The sequence below is a fragment of the Gouania willdenowi genome, chromosome 16 (assembly GCF_900634775.1).
Source record: "Gouania willdenowi chromosome 16, fGouWil2.1, whole genome shotgun sequence".
NCBI classification, from domain to species: domain Eukaryota; kingdom Metazoa; phylum Chordata; class Actinopteri; order Blenniiformes; family Gobiesocidae; genus Gouania; species Gouania willdenowi.
The window spans coordinates 39,962,751-39,972,849 of NC_041059.1; positions in this window are offsets into that span (position 1 = coordinate 39,962,751).

Here is a 10,099-nt window from a genome sequence, read left to right on the forward strand (position 1 = left end):
CCTTCTCTACCACTTGGTTTAGTTGCACTATCCCAAAAAAATCCTCTAGATGGCACTGTGTCTTTGAGCTGTATGCTTTGCCAGTACTCCAACAAACAAGAAGTGAGACAGAGAAAATGTGATCATCACATGAGGACTGATTTTGGCGAAATTTTCCAAGGTAAGACTATTTTTTCGACACATTATCATTTCAGAGGTGTTATTTAACAGAATTATGCAACTTAATGCAAAAAAAAAAAGTCTTATAACAGTCAAATATTTTTTTTAAAACGTGCTCTACCAAATGTTTGAAATGTCATTTTATGCTAAAGGTAGAGACGCTAGTTCATGTCGGTACGATTAGCTATTTACAACAAAATATACACATAATATACATAATATAAATCTTCTGATCCTACATCATTATGATAATAATGATGATTAATGATATTTAATGATATTTCATGATATACATGTTTGAATAATTCTGTAAGTATGCTTTTGTACATGTTTGTGTATTACATATGACTAATGGCACATGGTTTGAATAAAAATATTTTTCTTTCTGTTTTACTCATGATAGATGAACACCAAAACATTCTATGGTGCACGACCACGCACTCTTCTGGCCCTTGTGCCTGAAAATCCCCAGGATTCAGATGGAGATCTTAGTGATGATGACCCTACAGATGATCCAGATTATCTGCCCACACCAGCAGATGATAGTGGGGACACTTCTTTCGATTCTATGGATGAGGAGCCCATTGCCTCAACGAGCTCATCCCCTGAACCTCCATCCAAGAAGAGGAGAAAGGGAAAAAACTCCCTCAAAACAGTTTCCTTGGCAGAGCTAGAGGACGAGCCTGACCCTAAATCAACCTCAGGTACAAAGACGGGTACAAAGAAAGGCGCAAGAAGACCGTGGCGGTATGAAGACATTGAGGCATTCCAGGTTCCAGGCTCAAGTTTTAACCCCCCTGATGCAATAAAGACACCCTTTCAGTATTTTAAAACACTCTTCATTGATGAGATGATTGCACATATCTCTCAGCACACCAATCTCTACTCTGCCCAGGAACTGGGGGATCCAATCAGGACCAGCTCTCAAGAGATTGAAAGGTTCCTGTCTATGTTACTTTTCATGGGTGTTTTCAACTTCCCAGCCATAGATGACTATTGGCACCATGAGTTACGTTTCAGTGTGATAGCTGATACAATGCCAAGGAGAAGATTCAAGCTGTTACGCCGGTTCATTCACTTCAATGATAATCAGCAGTGCGATGGCAGTCCAGACCGGTTCTACAAAATTTGCCCCCTTTTTGACATGCTTCGCCAGCAGTGTCTTCTGATCCCATCAACTTACCAGCACAGTGTGGATGAGGTCATGGTGGCATATAAAGGCACAAGAGCTGGCTCTCCCCGCCAGTACATCGCCAACAAGCCAGATAAGTGGGGCTTTAAGTTGTTCTGCAGGGCCAGTTCATCTGGCATCATCCATGACCTGCTGCTGGATCAGGGTGGATCCACTTTCTTCAACATTACTCTAACTGAGCAGGAGGAGGCGCTGGGTCTAGGGGCCAAACTGGTGATAACGTTATGCAAAACTATACCACTGCCCCGTCTTTCAGTTGTGTTCTGTGACAACTACTTCACCAGTTTTGACTTGATCCAGAACCTGCATGGAAACCTGGGCCTCAGATGCATTGGCACTGTCCGAGCAAACCGCATGGGTGGAGCAACCTTGAAGACGGACAAAGAGCTGATGAAGGAAGGACGTGGAGCTTTTGACTACAGGTCTACTGAAGGGGTGATAGCAGTGAAATGGGTTGACAATAAATGTGTTAACCTGCTTAGCAATGCCTGTGGGATCGCACCTGTTTCCTCTGTCAAACGGTGGAGCAAAGAGGCCAACACAAAGATTGCCGTCCCGTGCCCATCACTCATTCCTGCCTACAATCAGCATATGGGAGGCATTGATCTCTCTGACATGCTGGTGCACTTGTACAAGACCCCAGTGAAATCGAGGCGATGGTACTTTCCCCTTTTTGGATACATCCTTGACCTGTGAATTTCAAATGCCTGGCTTATGTACAAGAGGGACTGCAGTCTCTTGAACATAAAACCGCAGCCTCTCAAAAGGTTCCGTCTGGCAGTTGCCCACACTTTGGCACAAGTCGACAAACTACCATCCAAAGTTGGCCGACCATCATCATCCTCTCCACCACACATGCCATCTCAGAAAAAATCAAACACCCCAAGACCCTCACAGCCACAACCAGATGTGCGATATGACAACTGTGGACATTTGCCACTTCACTCTGACAAGCGGGGGAGGTGCAACCTCTGTCCAAAGGGAGTATCAAGATGGAAATGCCAAAAATGCAATGTGTTCCTGTGTTTGAACGTGAACCAGGGATGCTTCACAACATACCATCAGAAAACGTAAAAGAAGATCCCCCACACACACACACACACACACACACAGTAAAAGAAGAGAAGTGCTGTTGCACCCCTGACCATAATCATTGCAGTTGCAAAAAAGGTCAAAAGTCATTTATCAAGAGCCATTTGTGCTGTTGCACTACCTCAAAAACAGTGTTGTAGTGTTGCCTATGCCCATGTAGTTTGAGTTGTTCTTAATGTTTTTTGTATGCATTAAGATATCTGACGTTTACTATGAACAGACATCTCAACCGTTTGGTAGAGGCCTATATCTAGAAAACTGTGGGGTCTGAGTTTGAAAAAACAATTGATTTTTGTTATTGCTGTCCTACTTACAAAAGAAATGCAAAAAAAAAAAATTTCTATTGCTTTTTTCTTGGTGCGGCCCTTAAAGGGCCAATCCCTCCTGGTGTGCGCTGCACTAACATTGTTGCTCTTTGCTGTCGTCGTGAATTTGATTTCATTATATTTGTTTAAGATCATAAGCTGTTCCTTTATTGAAAAAAAAGTTGCTCTATCAGGTTTCTCCATTGTATTGATGGGTCAAAAGCTGCAATTTCCACCCCTTTTATGGGAGTGCACACATAGCAGGCTGAAATTACTTGGCTTAAATTAGTGTGTTGTTATTGACCTTCGTAGGACAGCTTCTCTCTTACAGGGAATGTTTGGTTTGGTGAAGCCCGATAACAAAGATAAATCCAGGATATAATTATCTAGATTTGTAGCATAGGCCCCAGTTTCTCAGTTTGAAAGTGTGTAACATCAATAAATTCCATTGTTTCCAAATGTAGAGTTGACAGAGAACGTGTTGGAGCCTCAAAGCTTCACAGCAGCTCTCCGCCTGCTGCGCTGAGTCAAATGGAGATGCTCTTTGTTCACTTCATGCAGACTGAAGGCTGGTTAGGATGTTAGTTTGGTAGTGTTGTGTTCAAGACCGCACTATCCAAGACCAAGACTTGCCCGAGACCAGAATGCACCAAGACCAAGACCATAAACATTTTTTTTTTCAATTTAAATAAATATATAAATAAATAAAATTATGACAAGGTTCAATAGTTAAATAACATTCTCTCTTTTTTTAGTTTATTTTAAATACATTTGACGGACAAAAAAGGTGCCTGCGAAAAAATTAACTAAAATATTAAAACTACTACTGCTACTGATAAATTCACAATTATTCTACATATTTGAAAACAAGATTTTTATATCAGCTGAATGTACAGCAAGTGATTAAAAGCATTTCTGCCAAAAAAATAACGATTCTCGATTCTGATTCTTTGAGTTGTTCAGGTCAACAGGTCACAGAGTTCACAAGATAATTTTTTCATTTAAAAAGCCTTTACACAGGTTATTTTTATGAATTCACTTAGTTGATATAGTTTAATTTGGTTGCTGTAATGTAACTAGGATATTCAAATAAAAAGGTCCCCAACTGTAACTGTAAAAGTGAAACTTTATGACATAAAACTACAAACAAGTTGTCATCAGTGTAAAAAACATAGAGCTACAGGTAGATGTGAAACTAAATAAAACAAACTCAAACCCTGGAACAGTCATGTGACAAATTAATCAACAATTATTGTTGAGAAATATTATTATTTTGGATACAGTGGAAACAGAAACTATAAAAAATAATTATATTGTGAACCTTTTTATATTGTAGGGAACATATTATAGACATAAATGTAATTGGAGTCTAAAGCTACAAAAAAACACCACTTTAAAAAGAAAATAGACTAGATTCTGCACTTGGGCGACTTGCGACGATGACGCGCTAGTGATGACATAACCCAAGATGGCTATGTCATTATACAGGGTGGATTAAAGAATAAATAAAGGATTGTTTTATCCCGTTCTTCTCCGTGTTATTATCACATTATAAAAAAGTTTAAAAATAGCAGGAATTAGTGCTGGTCTCGAACGGTCTTGAGGGTAAATCCCGAGTCAGGTCAGCCCGAGTTGAGACAAGACGGAGTCGAAATGCTTCCGAGTTCGAGATGAGACCGAGACCTTTAAAATTTTGTGTCGAGACCAAGACCGGTCTCGACTACTACAACACTATTGTTTGGATACAGAATGGGAAACAGGAGCACAGCGACACAGTGAGGAATCAGGCAGTGCAACAAGGGAAGACGCAGGACTTTAGCTTCTTGGTTGGACTGTCTCCATAAAAGATGAAGAGAGGACAGCAAGATGGACAGATGAAGACATGTTCTTCATTTAAATGCTCAACTTACGGAGTTTCTAAATGATTCAATTCCATTAAATTCAACTTTATTTGTATAGCACAATTTACAACAAAGACATCTCAATGCGCACAGTGGGAAAAAACAACTCCCTTTTAACAGGAAGAAATCTTCGTTAGAACTAGGTTCAGAGGTAGCAGCCATCTGCGTCGACTGGTTGGGGTTAGTTGCCTCACTCCCAGTGGCCTAGTCAGCACTTCTTATAAAGGTGACGAATATCCTCCCGTTTATTGGTAAGCTAACAGCGACTCCAAGGTCTGTAAATGCGACCGTTTACAGACAAGCTCATGTCCGCTCTAGCCGTTAAGTTAATGCTATTATACGGTATATGCTTCAGCATATAAGTAGGTAGGTTTTGAGTTTAGCCTTAAAGATGGAGAGGGTAGCAGCCTCCCGTACTAAGACTGTGAGCTGGTTCCAAAGGCGAGGGGCCTGGTAGCTGAATGCTCTTCCCCAAAACTGAACCTTGTGCCACTCCATGATTAACTGTGGCGTGCGCTGAGGAGAGATTATTAACATGAACAAAGTGGGTTCTGTCTGATAGGTAGGATTTAAACCAACCCAGCGCTGTTTCTTTAATCCCAAAAACACTTTCCAGTCTCTGCAGCAGTAGATGATGATCCACTGTATCGAAGGCTGCACTGAGATCTAAGATCACCAGAACTGAGACCAACCCTCTGTCTGAGGCTAAGAGGAGATCATTGGTTACTTTTACAAAGGCAGTCTCTGTGCTGTGATTGGCTCTAAAGCCAGACTGAAAGCTCTTGTATAACATATTCATAAGTAGGTGATCACATAGTTGACCTGTGATGACTTTTTCAAGAATTTTTGAAACAAAAGGGAGATTAGATATTGGCCTATAATTTGACAAGTCACTTGGATCAAAGGTTGGTTTAAAAGGAGAGGTTTGATTACAGTGATTTTAAAGGCCTGTGGTACATAACCTGTTACTAGAGATGTATTAATCCAGTTCATCATATTAGTGCTAATTAGTGGAAGAACATCTTTAAATAGTGGAGTTGGGATTAGATCTAAAAGACAGGTTGTTGGTTTAGAAGCACTAACTACTGAGGTCAGTTCAGATAGACCAGTTGGAGTAAAACTATGTAAATAAAAGCTACATGTTGGGAATATTTCAGGAGCTGCTTCGTTTAAGAAATTATTGAGCACTCCTGCAGGGGGGACATTAGCTTTGTTTCTAATTGTTAGAATTTTTTCAGTAAAGAAGTTGAGGAAGTCGTCACTGCTCAGGTTGACAGGAATAGAGGGTTCAACAGAACTGTGACTGTTGATGAGCCTGGCTACGGTGTTGAATAGAAATTGTGGATTGTTTTTGTTTTCTTCGATTAAAGTTGAACAATAGGAAGTTCTAGCTTTGCGAAGAGCTTTTTTATAAGTTAACAAAGGCAATATCAACTCCTACCATGTTTGAAGAGAGCCACTTCCTTTTCAATTTTTGAGAGGCCTATTTTAAAAGACTCAATTCAGAATTATACCAGGGAGCGACCTTTTTATGACATTTTGTCTTCTTTTTAAGCGGACCAACAGCATCCAGAGCTGTGTGCAGTGACAACATTGCACTGTTGACAAGGTCATATATTTTCTCTGTTGTAGACATTGATAGCTACTCTCTGTGGATATATCATATGAATCAGAGGTAAGCAATGATGGAACTAAATCTTTAAATCTAGTTACAGCTTTCTCAGACAGTGATCTACTAAAGTGTACTCTTCTCTCAGAATTTAAGCAAGCTGATATTTTTAATTCAAAGGTTAACAGAAAGTGATCTGAAAGAATAGGATTTTGAGGATATATTGTCAGGTGATCAATATCTAAACCATATGTTAAAACAAGGTCCAGGGCTTGATGTTGCGTCTTTTATATTGATTTTTAATTAATGTAGTTGCCAGAGTTGTTTGGACGTCCAAAAAATACATCATAAAAAATATGACAACCTGGATTCGAACCCCTGACCCTACACACTCAGGCACAGTTCCTATATTATCCACAGGTTTGTACCCAGGGAACTTTACTACAGACGTCAGTCGATGTTTTTATGCAGATCAAGCACTCAGTGTGTTTCACTAAATGTTCTGTATCCACAATGTTATAAATAAAACTACCACTTGCAAAAAAACGTAAAACGGCACAACATTGGTAACAATGTGAGCACGTCTGTGTTGTGTGATGTTACTAATGTGTGTCAGAGAAGAGTACATTAAAGTGTTCCTTGAGAAGCTGTCTTCAGGTGGGCGGAGCCAGGTAGAAACCCGGGGTTTCTTTGATAAAACCTGCCAGCGAAAAGATTTAGTTCATGGACAATGTTACCATGGTTACATACTCAGAGAAGATCATACCTCATGTTTAGGAATGGGATACTCAGAGTTTCCCTCATTTGAGCCTGAACATACTTGAGTTTGAACATAACAGGCTTTATGGAATACCCCTCAGGTGTGTATGAAGCTGTTATTGTTGCTCTAGTTTTGCTGTTTACCTACGAGACACCACGGAGATGCTCTGTCCCACACCAGAGACTAGGACAGAGACGAGTCTGGGAGAACATTGAAGACAATCAGTGGAGGACAATCCACTACAGAAGTATCCATCTGAACCACCGGCAACACTAATGCAACGGTACGACATCAATACACCTGTATATGGTGGCGACAGTGTCTCCCTGAGGAGAAGGTTTTTATTCTTCTTCCTGTTCTACGAGGACTTGTAAAAAAAGGAACCAACTGAACTTTTAGAGTTATAGATGATCTTTGATAGAGCTAAAGGTTAGTCAGACTATTGTTGCTCTCATTGATCAGCTGATGTAAAACTTACAGACGACCCACTGGAATCAAGCAATTGTTATGGCAATTATTATATTCATCATCATATCGTACATGTGTGTTCATGTGTACAATTTGTACTGCATTACTCTTTCCACTTTTGAACAGCTGAGTCATGTTAGGTTAGCAGTACAGATTGTATTGTATCCACAGTGCCAGCAACTCACAGTCTCTGCTGAAGGCCAAACTCAAACTCATGCAGATATACTCGCACATACACTATCAAGGACAGATACCAGTGACGCCAGCCTTCCTCCACTTTCACTGTTGGGCATCTGACCCCCTCCTTTTTCTTCCTTCAGGGTTGGGACGTTTTCTCATATCGGTATAAAGCTTAAGCTGTGAAACTGTTAGGCAGTCCTGCATAACCGGAGCCAAGGAAGAACCTTTCTGGACCATCCTGTACTCTTTTACATTTAGCCTTTCCAATATAGAGGATGGGACACTCTCCTTTTTTGTACTCCTTTTCATTTAGTTTTATAATAAATCTTTTTTTATAAAATCATCATGCTCTGACTGGACTCCATCATTCAACACAGAGCATAATTCATGTCACCAAATGAGGTCAACCGCAAATTTGCCGTGACACAATTTATGGATATTTTATTTACTATATTTATGTGGTTTTCTTTGTGTGTGTAAAGACTAAATATGACTGAATATCATATATTTGGTTGTAGCTTTGCATGAACTGATGAACAGTTGGTCATTGATCAAAGTCTCTCATATCATGATTTGTATATTTGATTACAGCGTTGTCTACAATAGATCAAAGACTAATTAGTGACTTAACTTAAAAAAAACTTTTGAACTCATCATAATAATAATAATAATAATGTATCAGTTTTATATAGTGCTTTTTTGGACACTCAAAGTCGTTTTACAGAATTGAGGGATCATTGTTCCGCTCCACACTTAGTGGTGGTAAGCTACTGTTGTAGCCACAGCTGTCCTGGGGCAGACTGACGGAAGCAATGCTGCCATAGTGCACCATCGGCCCCTCTGACCACCACCAACACTCACTCACACACTACATTCATACTAGGTAATGTGGGTGAAGTGCCTTGCCCAAGGACACAATGACAGATACCACTGAGGTGACTGTCACCAACTGTGGCACCTGGAATTCTCAGTGGTCTCCATCATCTACTTACCAGACACAGACCTGCTTAGCTTCAGAGATCTAATGGGCAATGACAGATTGGTATGCATCATGTGATGCAGCGTTTCTCAAATGGCGGTACGTATACCCCTAGGGGTACACGATGGCACTACAGGGGGTACTAGAGAGAGTGAAGAAAGTTAACAAATGAAAGCATTAAAGACATGAGGTTTTATAATGTACATTTTTTAGTTAAAAATAATCATCTTACTAAATATTACCAGAAACTCACAAAACAACACTGAAAAACACACAAAATAAGAAAAAAATATATATTGAATAATAAAAAGCAAAAAATGACACCAAACAACATGAAAAACACACACAGAGTAATTTAAATAATATCAACAACACACAAAAATGGCAACAAAAACACACACAATAAGAGAAGAATATACTGAATAATAAAAAGAACTGACAAACAACAACACAATACACAAAATGATCCTGATTAAAATATGACCTGATAATTTAAGGGTCAGTCTTGGTCTCACATTAGGAGGGAGTGACAGGAAATGATAAAAACTATAGAAATAAATCTATAAGAGAAAGGGGGGACTTGGGCTAAAAAAAAAGTTTGAGAACCACTAATGTGATGGATGCTACACTCAAAAAAACAACTCTTTGAATGAACATAAAAAAATCATGGAAAGTATTTCCACATAATTAAATGGCTTTCTTTCAGCATTAAGCAATTTTGTTAGTCCAACTTGATGCACTTGACTTGGTTCAACACTATATATTAGGGTTGATTTAACTTATTTTCTAGGTTTGGGACCTACTTAATTTAGATGTGTTGGATCAATTTAATTCATTAGGGTTGATTTAACTTATTTTCTAGGTTTGGGACCTACTTAATTTAGATGTGTTGGATCAATTTAATTCATAAGGCTTGATTTAACTTGGTTCTTAGGGCTAGAACTGACTAAATATAATAGTATTAGATCCACTAATTTGACAGTAGTGAAATTACAAAACTATCTTAAGTTGATCCAACCCAAGTAAAATAAGTTAGCCCAACAGAAATGGTTAATGCTGAAAAAAAGCCATTAAATCACATGGAAATACTTTCCATGATTTAATTAAGGTAATTTAACACTAGCATGCCCAAGGTTTTCTTACTCCTGCTGCCCTGCCCAGAGGCCGCCAAATGACACTCATTTGCAACTCAGTGGGACCACCTCTCTTATGTAAATAAAGCCTTTCGATCGGAATGTGCAGCTAGGCAGTGACAAACTTTGGGGGTTGGTGTAAATGATGGCCAGTGTTGAGAAACCAGTGTTTCTCCCAGGTAGATGTTTGTTAATCCAAATAACATTATATGGAATTATTGGATAAGAATGGCCAAATTAATATGAGCCATGTGTGTTGTGATCAATTAATAAACCACAATAAATAAAATTAGAAAAAGAAAAACAGTATTAACAGTATTC